The sequence below is a fragment of the Cebus imitator genome, unplaced genomic scaffold (assembly GCF_001604975.1).
Source record: "Cebus imitator isolate Cc_AM_T3 unplaced genomic scaffold, Cebus_imitator-1.0 Scaffold37, whole genome shotgun sequence".
Classification (NCBI taxonomy): Eukaryota; Metazoa; Chordata; class Mammalia; order Primates; family Cebidae; genus Cebus; species Cebus imitator.
Window position 1 is genome coordinate 8,813,088 of NW_016107352.1, and position 8,574 is coordinate 8,821,661.

The following is an 8,574-nucleotide window of genomic DNA, read 5'->3' on the forward strand; positions in this document are numbered from 1 at the left end:
GACCTTAGGTAATCCACCCACCTCAGCCTCCCAAAGTGCTGGGATTACAGGTGTGAGCCACTGCACCCAGCCCAGGTTTTTCTCATAACAATAATTTTGGTTAAATTATTATACATTATTTTAAAGGAACCAACAAATTCTGTACCAGTCAATGTGCTGTTGGTTCACTCACTTTCTATGTTTGGGTATACTATGTAAAAATAACACGGGTGCTCGCTTCGGCAGCACATATACTAAATTGGAATGATACAGAGAAGATTAGCATGGCCCTTGCGCAAGATGACATGAAAATTTGTGAAGTATTCTATTAAAAAAAAAATTACATGGAATAAGAATGGAGCTTTGGAGAACTGCTGATTACATTTTTAAAAAGTCAAGATCAAGGTTAATCATACATATTGCAAGAAATTATATCTAATCAAAGGATGCATTCCAATGAAAACCAAACAACTAGTTGAGGTGTTTTGTCATAAAAATAAAAATGCATATCTTCTAAGGATAAATGCCTTTAGTAATCTCTTTGCTTCTACATATTTTCATTTGCCCAGTTACTTGGAATATTTGTGATCACCTCTGAATAATCACTTCATAGTAAGTTATTTAAACTAAAAGTGGACATTGATTCAAGGTAATAGATAAATAGTTCCAATAAATAGTAAGCAACTTTTCAGGGATTTTGACTGTGCATACTGCTCTAATGCACTTCATACATGTGATGAAGTTAGCAAATAAGAAAGCTCGGACTCCACAACCCTTTACACAGTCTTGATATCTTGTTAATGCTGTTGTCGACTTAGCAATGGAATTTAGCATTTTATTCTTTCAAATCAGCTTTCTCTGCAATATCTGTATTAATGGTATATTTATTCATACAGAAGTCCTTCTAAATTTCCAGGCTTGGTACCTCAGTTCCAGTTATGATTCAACCCTCATCCTTATTCCTCGACTAGAGCCACCGTTTTGCTAGTGCTTGCATTATCATACATTTTACATCCCCTTTTCCTCCCTTCGATTTCATTAGTTCAGAATCTTATCAAACCAGTATATTCTCACTATTTTGCATAAAATTATTTAATATTACCTTATAGCAGATAGGATAATAGCCAGAGTCTTCAGCTTGGCATTCAGGATTTTTTGCAACATAAACTAAAGCACAGATGTGTGATCTGATTTTCCTTTTATTTATTTCACACTGTACTCCAACTAACTTGAGCTGTCCTGGAAAATGCTATTGTCTTTCTTGCCTCTAATTTTAACTTCTGAGGTTCTTTTTGCTTTCACCCTCCAATGTCTATGCCTGTTGAAGGCCTCTTAACCTCCTCAGATCATTTCAGTTCATAATAATCTTTCCTGTACTTGAAGTCAGAGTGTTTCATTCTCAACCTCATTGTCTATGCTCTTCTTTAGGATATGTCTTATGTCTCTCCTTTGAGCATATTTTAGAGCCCTTCAGACAGCATCCAGTTTTTTTTTTTTTAGTAGTCAAATGAAGCTACTTAGAAGAATTGAATACACTAAATTTTATTATGACGAGATGTGCTGTGACACCACTTCTACCTTTCTCAGACTCAAGTTCTCTCAACTTTCTGTGCTGTATGGGTTATGGCACTCAAGTTCTGAAGATTTTTGTTAAAAGAACATTTCAACAGAGACCTTGATTCTACAGGTCTCTCTCACTCTTGCTTCTATAGTCACCACAGAATGAATAGCAAGGACAATACTGTTTTGAATAAATATGTCTAAGGAGCAGATTAATCTAAAATTGGCAAAAGATCAGAGGCCATAAAGAACCAGATTCGGGGAGAAAATCTGTTATGAAAGCCAAATTAATGAACCTATTTTGTTTATTTTGCAACTATAAGTAGCAGCATTAATTTTTTTTTCCTGGACTTTTATGTTTCATTTGCTCTGGGTATTTTATTTACTAAAAAATAATCTTTCCAGATGGTCTCATAAATTATCAATATGTTCCAGAAATTTCAATATATCAGAAGTTAAAAATATATTCCTTAAGTGTAAATCACTTCAACCCTTGTGAAAGACAATGTGGCAATTCCTTAAAGACCAAGAGGCAGAAATACCATTTGACCCAGCAATCCCATTACTGAGTATATAGTCAAAGGATTATAAATCCTTCTATTATAAAGATACGTGAATGCATATGCTCACTGCAGCATTATTCACAATAGCAAACACATGGAATCAACCCAAATGCCCATCAATGATGAACTGGATTAAGAAAATGGGGTACATATACACTGTGGAATACTATGCAGCCATAAAAAGGAACGAGCTCATGTCTTTTGCAGGGACATGGATGGAGCTGAAAGCTGTTATTCTTAGCAAACTAACACAGGAACAGAAAACCAAATACTGCATATTCTAATTTCTAAGTGGAAGCTGAACAATGAGAACACATGAACACATGGGGGAAGCTATGCACACTGGGACCTATTGGTAAGGCTTAGGGTAGGGAGAGCATGGGAAAAAATAGCTAATGGTTGCTGGGCTTAATACCTAGGTGACGGGATGATCTTTGTAGCAAACACCATAGCACACATTTACTTAGGTAAGACATTGCACTTCCTGCACATGTACCCCTGAACTTAAAAAGTTGAAGAAAAAAAAATACATATCTTGTAGACTACTACTTACATGTGGAAAATTATTTGATCATCTGCATATATTCTTTAAATAAAAAATATTTTCTATGCTGGTCCAAAGGGTTCCAAATGGACCAGATAGTCAGTCGGTTAAAACACAGAGTTAAAAATCCCTGTTTTGACCTAGACCTCAAACAAAGATGTAATAGAGAATTGCTTTCAGTTTAGAAATGGTATTGGCTAAGAATGTCTCATTCCAATGATTTTAAGCTCCCATTAGTTTTGGAATTGGGACAGTCTGAAACAGTAAACCATAAAATAACATGGAACGTATCATAGTTTTCTGAAAGAAAAATAGAATGTGATGTACATATTAAAACAAAGAGTTTTTGTTGCTCCATGGGCTGTGAATTTATTTTGAAAGCTTTCTTCTGAATGGCTAATGGGATGAGGGCCAAAGGGAAAGAGGTGTCACCACACAGGGTAATGGAAAAGGAGCTTCTGGAAGATAAACTAGTCTATGTTCCTGGCATGGTCTTGCCATGTAACAGATAGATCACCTTGGGAAAGCTACCCAACTTCTTAGTATATCCCCTCATTTACATCTCCTCATTTTAATATTTCCTTCAGTGAGATAATGAGGATTAGGGGAATTACATAGCATGGTGCCTGGCACCTGCACACTTAATAACCATTAGCTCCTTTCCCTTCTATTGGTAATAAAAAATAATTTAGTTATAAAATTATATAGTAGAAAATAAGAATTTTATTTTTTAAGAACTAGGTATTTGTATTATTAACAGAGCAATAATGTAATATAATATATAAATGTATACTTCTATTTTTCCAATAGAAGTATAACATAAACCATATTTGTAATTTTAAATTTCCTGGTATTTCTATTAAAGTAAAAAGAAATAAGAAATTAATTTTAGTAATTCTTGTTTAACTCACTGTTTCCAAAATATCATTTCAACATGTAATTAATGTGAAACATTATTAAGGAGATATTCCACATGCTTTCATTTTTTTGCACTAGGTCTTTGAAATTCAGCATGTATTTCACACTTAGACCACATCTCAATTCAGAATAGCCACATTTAGAGTGCTCAATAGCAACTTATGATTAGTAGCTATTTTATTGGACTGTGGAGACCTAGATAGATTTTGTGGAAGTTAAAAAAAAAGGAGGGCAGAACTATGAAAGACTGAGGACTTACCTGAAAGGCCTTGTTTTTCTTTTCGAGTTTTTATTTTAGAATCGAGGTATATGTACAGGTTTGTTATAAGGGATATATTACACGATGCCAAGGTTGGGGGTATGAATGAACCTGTCACTCAGGTAGTGAGCGTAGTGCCCAATAGCAGTTTTCCAGCCCTCTTTCCCCCCAGTAGTCCACAGTGTCTATTGTTTCCATCTTTATGTCCATGTTTACCCAATGTTTACCTCACACTTAAAAGTAAGAACCTACAGTATTTGGTTTTTCAATCCTGTGTTGTTTGCTTAGAATTACTGCCTTTAGCTGTATCCATGTTGCAGCTAAGGAGATGCTTTCCTTTTTTATGGCTGTGTAATATTCTAGGATGTATATGTACCACATTTTATTTATCTAAATCATTGATGGGCACCTGGTTTGATTCCATGTCATTGCTATTTTGAATAGTGCTGTGGTGAACATATGAGTGCATGTGTCTTTTTGGTACAATGATTTATTCTCCTTTAAGTATATACCCAGTAATGGGATTGCTGGTTGAATATTAGTTCAACTCACTTCTTTGAGAAATGGCCAAACTGCTCTCCACAGTGGATGACCTAATTTACGTTCTCAGCAGCAGTGTGTAAGTGTCCCTTTTTCTTGGCAGCCTTACTAACATCTGTTATTTTTGGACATTTTAACAAAAATGATTCTGACCAGTGTGAGATGGTATCTCACTGTGATTTTGATTTGCATTACTCTGATACTTAACAATGATGAGCATTTTTTCACATGTTTCTGGGCCATGTGTACATCTTATTTTGAGAAATCTCTGTTCATGTCCTTTGCCCACATTTTAACAGAGTTATTTGCTTTTTGCTTGTTGATTTGATTCTGGATATTAGACCTCTGTTAAATGGATACTTTGGAAATACTTTCTCCCATTCTGTCGGTTGTCTGTTTATTCTCTAGATGGTTTCTTTTGCTGTGCAGGTACTCTTTAACTTTTGTTTTTGTTGCAATTGCTTTTGAGGACTTAGCCATAAATTCTTTGTCGAGGCTGATATTCAGAAGGCTATTTCCTAAGTTTTCTTCTAGGATTTTTATAGCTAGAAGACTTACATTTAAATCTTTAGTCCATTTTGAGTTAATTTTTGTAGATAATGGTAAGAGTGATAGGTAGGGGTCCAGCTTCATTCTGCTGCACATAGTTAGCCAGTTATGCCAGTATTATATATTGAATAGGAAGTCTCTTCCCCATTGCTTGTTTTTGTTGAGTTTGTTGAAGATCAGGTGGCTGTAGATGTGTGGCTTTATTAGTGTTGTGTTAAACTGACAGGAGGGTATTCATGCTGACGGAAGCCGAGATAGTGTTATTAAACAAGGTATTCAAGATTCTTACCTTCAAGCAATAGAATGTTTGGTTAATTTAAGCAGAAATGAGATTTTAAAAGGCTACTACGTGGTTCACAATCTCTAAGACTGCTGGAAAATGACTTGGAGGCTACATAGGCAGAGACAAAGTACAAATCATTCTGCAGGGCTTGTCCATTAAGACAGCAGTACTGAGAATGTGTACTGCCACTGGAGGTATCCCAGAGCTCAACGCTGGACAGTAGAGACAATGCTAGAACTCCTTCAGTTGTTGCCACCTTTGGAAAATGGATGCAACCACTTCCCTTATGGCCGATGTTGACAGACTGCATTCTGCACACCCCCTGCTTCTTTGCATCCCAGCTTCCAAGCCCAGGCTAGTGTAGCTGCATCTTACTAGAATAATCTAGGTCATGTCATGTAGCTGCAGGAAAACCTCAAAAAACAAATAACAACAACAGCAAAAAAAAAAAACCAAAAAACAAACAAAAAAAAACAAACAAAAAAAAACCAGGGCAGGGCGTGGGGTGGAATTTTACTTCCCAGAGTGGGTAGTAGTGAGAGGCTCTGCCTCTCATCAAGATTCATGGAGTAGGGAATTCCTCACATATGGAGCCGGGTAGGGAGTTTGTTACAGTCCAAAAAGAAGACAGCGTTCAACTAATAAGCATGGGTTTTCCAACTATCCAGTGTAACGGGATGGGGCTCCTGATGATTTAAAAAATCTAAAAAAAAAAAATTAGTTTAAAATTTTAATTTATATATATTAATGTTTCCTTCCCAACATAAGTATAATCCTCATGAAATAGCGACTATGTTTCATGCCAGAAATATAAAAAGGGAATTTTATAAAAGCTTTGGAAGTATGTTTAGTTGACCTTCACTGTTTCTGGAAAGATGAGGTTCTAAAATAGCATTTAGAAACCAAAGGATATTCCAAGAGCAAGTACATAAGTGTTGAATGTTCCCATTTTGATATTTAAAATAATTTTAGTACCAGAACAATTACAATGTATAGGAATTTGACTAGGCTAATAACACCCTTATTCTCTGCCTGAGTGTAGAACCATTTGAGAAATAGTTACATAAGTCAGGCAGATGAAGATGAAAATACCATTTCTTTTATTGCTGATTTGAAGAATGTAGCTTAAATAAGAGGAACAAATGAGGTTGCTAATGTTGCTCTGATGGAGGGCCATCCAGTATCACTGCCTCTCACTGACTGGTTTGGATGGCTAGGGAAGACTAGGTCTCACTGTTTAAGAGACATATAAGGAAGCTCCGTCTGGTTTGGAAATCTGATCTAATAGTTTCTCCCACCAAATAGTGGGTGAGTAGGGGGTGGTGAGCAGTGATGAAATGGTGGTACAAAAGTGATATGGTTTGGCTCTGTGTCCCTACCCAAATCTCATCTTGAACTGTAACCACCCCGCATGTCAAGGGAGGGAGGCGATTGGATCATGAGGGTGGTTTCTTATGAATGGTTTAGCACTATCTCCCTTGGTACTGTCTTCCCTATCATAAGTGAGTTCCTGTGAGATCTGGTTGTTTACAAATGTGTNAACCTCTTGTTGAAACGTCATCCCCAATGTTGGAGGTGAGGTAGGAGGTGTGTGGGTCATGGGGCATTCATCCTTCATGAATGGCTCGGTGCTGTTCTTGTGATTGTGAGTGAGTTGTCACGAGATCTGATGATTTTAGAAGGTGGTTTTCCCTACTGTCATTAGCTCTCTCTCTCCTGTCACCGTGTAATATGTACCTGCTCCTCCGTCCACCATGAATGTGTATTTCCTGAGGCCTCCCCAGCCATGTGAAACTCTGAGTCAATTAAATCTTTTTCCTTTATACGTGGCCCCGTCTTGGGTATTTCTTTATAGCAGTGTGTGCATGAACTAATACAAAAAGCCTTGCCCTACTTGGAACCTCTCCACAGGGAATCATGCAGAGTTCCTTATCACATACCCAACTTTTTGTTTCCGTAAATTGTTTGGCCTAACAATTGTTCTGTGGCTTTGCAGGCCTGTGGGTATAGCTCCCACGTATCATGCTAGTACTCTTACCCTCATGGCACTATTCTCTTAATTCCAATGAGGCACTGCTGTGGAGCCTTCCCGGTCTGCTAGTGAGCTATGTAGGCTTTGATACAGAAGGCTCTAAAAATGAGTGAAAATGGCATGTTACTTAAATTAATTCCAGGATTTTGGTTAGAGGTCACTGTATTCTATTTCTCCTTTCACATTAGATTGAAACATGTGGTCTCTTACAGCTCACCAGAGGATATGCAGTGAGATTAGATGACAACAGAAAGCTATTCCAATAACAAAATGCCACCAATATAGAGGTGGGTCACTTCTGAATATTTGTACTGTTACCAAATTGTCAGGGAAAACTAAAGTTCAAAGATTAAAATCAGAAAGAAATTAAATTCCAGAAATCTTAAGTTAAACACCAAGACATTTAAAGTCCCAAATCAAATTATCTTATGCCCGTGAGTTATAAACCTAAATAATTAATTTTTTTTTTCTCAACTGGTTTGTATACAATAGAATTCTTTTAAAAAACATAACCTTAAGGCCCAGTTGGTGGATATCTCTTTATACATCTGTTCCAGGTCCAGAAACACTGGCCCAACACAAAGTCATGAACATCTTTCAGGGGAGAACCTGTGGTCAGAGACATGATGAACAGTAAGTGAGATCAAGCAACTTCCAGTCACTCCTTGTGAATAAGTCTTGTAAATGGCACATTGTTATATGTTTCTGAGGAACTGGGAATCTCTTCCCAGTTAAAGTGAGAATTCAGTCTCTCTTCTAAAACAATGGCTGTGCCACCATTCTAGGACAGCCTCATGCTCCAGAATTTGCCTCCCATATCCAAGGGTGCTTGAGCCACTCACAGTACAACTGGTGTAGCAAATACCAGCTGCTAGACTGAAATTCTGGCCTGAGCTTTCTTGAGCGATGGTTATGTTACAGGCAATATCACACACAAAAAATGGTACAAACCCAGTAAAATTTCTCAGGCTCTATGTTTGGTAAATTGCTCTCCTCAAATTCTAGGTCTTCTTTTATATATCTTAATATCTACTACTGAATTTAAGGGGTTATTCAAATTAACTCTTCCTCATTGCAGTAATCTTGTCCCTTTGGATCAAATCCTTACATGACATTAAAAGCATCCCATTGCACCTCTGTGCAGGCTTACACACCTAAAGGAAACCAAAAATATTTACCCTGAAATATACCTCTTTGACATCTTTTGAGATAGCTATTCAGAGGACCTGCAGAACAGACTAGTGTTGCCAAGCTGCCTTCTATGGAGGAGATTTGCATCTGTAGAGCCAAATCCAAGTTAGGGAAATAAACAGGCTTTCTTTGAGACCCCCTCACTTGTCCAGTTAT

At 37.0% G+C, this 8,574-nt stretch overlaps 1 non-coding gene across 1 annotated transcript; it reads left to right on the forward strand.

Moving 5' to 3' along the window:
- Positions 1 to 209: 209 nt before the first annotated feature.
- Positions 210 to 314, forward strand: LOC119470683. Its single transcript, XR_005199624.1, has one exon. It is a non-coding gene; the product is annotated as a U6 spliceosomal RNA (small nuclear RNA).
- The last annotated feature ends 8,260 nt before the right edge of the window (positions 315 to 8,574 follow it).